We start from the raw sequence: 2,500 nt of genomic DNA, 5'->3' as shown, positions 1-2,500 counted from the left end.
GTGTTCGCTCAGTGGGGCCTACAGTTCCTCACAGCTTGACCCGCAACACTTAACCTCTCCACTGCTGTCGGTTCAAATCAGCACCACACGCAGTCAGCCCATAAATCTGACCTGGGAACAGCCCCGTATGTTCATGTCCCCCTCCCCGCTCATTAAGCGCCTCCATGCCAAACTGACTCAGAGTCTGTTTAGCTCTTTAGAGAGGCCGTGGAACTACGGGTCTAGCTTGAGATCATCTTTCTGAATGGACGAACAACACAAAAAAACTCTGAATGATGATACGACTAGGCTGGGAGCAGTCGGAGGGACGCGAATGCTGTTTTTGGATCGGCTGAAAACCACCATGTCACTGATCTGGGTGCAGCCAGAGGAGGCTGCCAAAACGCGTCTACTGTTCAGTAAGCGTGGGGATAGAGAGAACACGAGGGGCATAGCGAGAGGGAGAGGGAGAGACAGAGAGAGCAAGAATGGGAAAGAGTGAAAGACAGAAAGAGGGGGAAGGCAGCAGACAGATGGGAGAAGAGAAAGGAGAAGATACTAAATCCCTTAGCAGGTTCTCTTTTTCTCTTTTTCTCTCTCTCTCTCACTCCCACTCTCTCCATGGTCTTTTGTTTCTGGAGCTAAAATCCATAATGCCCCAGAGAGAGAGAGAGAGAGAGAGAGAGAGAGAACATTTTAGAGGGAGGCAAGACTGAGCCAGCAAAAAAAAAAAAGGAGTAGGTTGGTGAAACACACAGACACACACACACACACACACACACACACACAGCTGTCCTTTTCTCTGATTAAAAATGCATAGTGTATGATGATGTCCATGTTGTGGCCTTGGGGCGGTAACTATTGGCGACAGCGTAACACACACACACACACACACAAACTGTTCTTAGATTAGATTCCATTACATTCCAATTTTGCTTTTTGCATATGCAGAGAAGTGCTTCCATTTGTTTTGAAATGTCACATCATAATTATAATTATGCGTAACAGACAGGGAGGGTGCTCCAGTTTGTGTTTGTGTGTGTGTGTGTGTGTGTGTGTGTGTGTGTGTGTGTGTGTGTGTGTGTGTTTGTGTGTGTGTGTGTGTCTGTACAGCGTGGGCTATCAGTTTATGACACACTGGCAATGTGTGAATTGAGGAGGATGTCCACAGATTTGGCTGGAACTAACTCACAAACACACACACACACACACACACACAGACACAGACACAGACACAGACACACACACATGCGCACAAGCACAGGTGGTGGCAGCTGAGTAGCCGCAGGCCACTTTTGGGAATAAAACAAATGAGAACTGAAGCATTCACCCCCACACCCGTCCTTACACACACACACACACACACACACACACACACACACACACACACACACACACACACACACACACATCCTTACACGCACACACACACACACACACACATATACACACACAAATGTTTTGGAGACTGTAACCCCAAATTGATGACCTCATCAACAAGTAACCTTTACCATCAGGTCCCTGTGTTCCTGGCACTCACCTCTCTCTCACTGTCTCTCTTTCTCCCTTTCTTTCTATCTTTCTCTGCCTGTTTGCTTCCCCCTCTCCCCGTTTCTCATTTTTTTTTTTTTTTCTCTCCCTCCGCCACTCCACCCTCCGTCTTTTCTGTGCCCATTTTCCCTGATAATATCCCTCTCTTTCTCTCTGTCCCTCTCTTTCTCTCTGTCCCTCTCTTTCCCCCTGTGCCCTTTCTTACAACCCCTCTCTCTGTTCCTCTCTTTCTCTCTCTCTCTTTCTCTTTCCCTCCCTCTCTCTCTCTCTCTCTCTTTCTCCCCAGTGAGAAGAGGCTGCAGAGAGCTGATAAGAGAGAGGGATCAGAACACAGGAGGGAGAGAAAGAGAGAAAGATAGAGAGAGAAGAACAGAGAAAAAAGCCAGGATAGATGATAAACGTGGAAGTAAGGCGCTCACAGCTGGAGTGCAGACAGAGGGAGAGTGGGGGCGAGAGAGAGGGGGAGAGAGAGAGAGAAGGAGGGCTGGAGAGAGAGAGAGAGGGGAAAAGAGAGAGAGACAGGGACAGAGAGAGAGGGAGGGAGAGAGAGGGGGAGACGGGTGGAAAGTAATTTCAGTTTTGTAAATGGGGGTGTTATGTGTTGATTGTGGTGTGTGTTTTGGTTAACTTTTCAGAATCCCACAACCAGCCTTCACATACTGGGTGTGGTGTGTGTGTGTCTGGTGTGTGTGTGTGTGTGTGTGTGTGTGTGTGTGTGTGTGTGTGTGTGTGTGTGTGTGTGTGTGTGTGTGTGTGTGTGTGTGTGTGTGTGTGTGTGTGTCTGTGTAGAAAGAGACAGAAGGGATAGGAAGGAGATAAGATAAAAGAGGGCTCCGAGACAGAACAAGACCTGGAGGGGTTGTCTGGTGTGGAGACCCTAAAAAGGACATGAACACACACACACACACACACACACACACACACACAATAAACAAATACACAGGAGAGCAGAACACCAGACCCAACCATA

General features: G+C 48.1%; 1 protein-coding gene across 2 annotated transcripts in view; it reads right to left on the bottom strand.

Annotated features, from left to right (window-relative positions):
• Nucleotides 1–2,500, bottom strand: part of LOC105904571 (ephrin type-B receptor 4b-like) — a 39,481-nt gene that overhangs the window by 25,652 nt on the left and 11,329 nt on the right. The gene's annotated exons all lie outside the window — the stretch shown is intronic.

Source organism: Clupea harengus, chromosome 18 (genome assembly GCF_900700415.2).
Source record: "Clupea harengus chromosome 18, Ch_v2.0.2, whole genome shotgun sequence".
Taxonomy (NCBI): domain Eukaryota; kingdom Metazoa; phylum Chordata; class Actinopteri; order Clupeiformes; family Clupeidae; genus Clupea; species Clupea harengus.
This window is presented reverse-complemented; position numbering and strand designations above follow the sequence as displayed.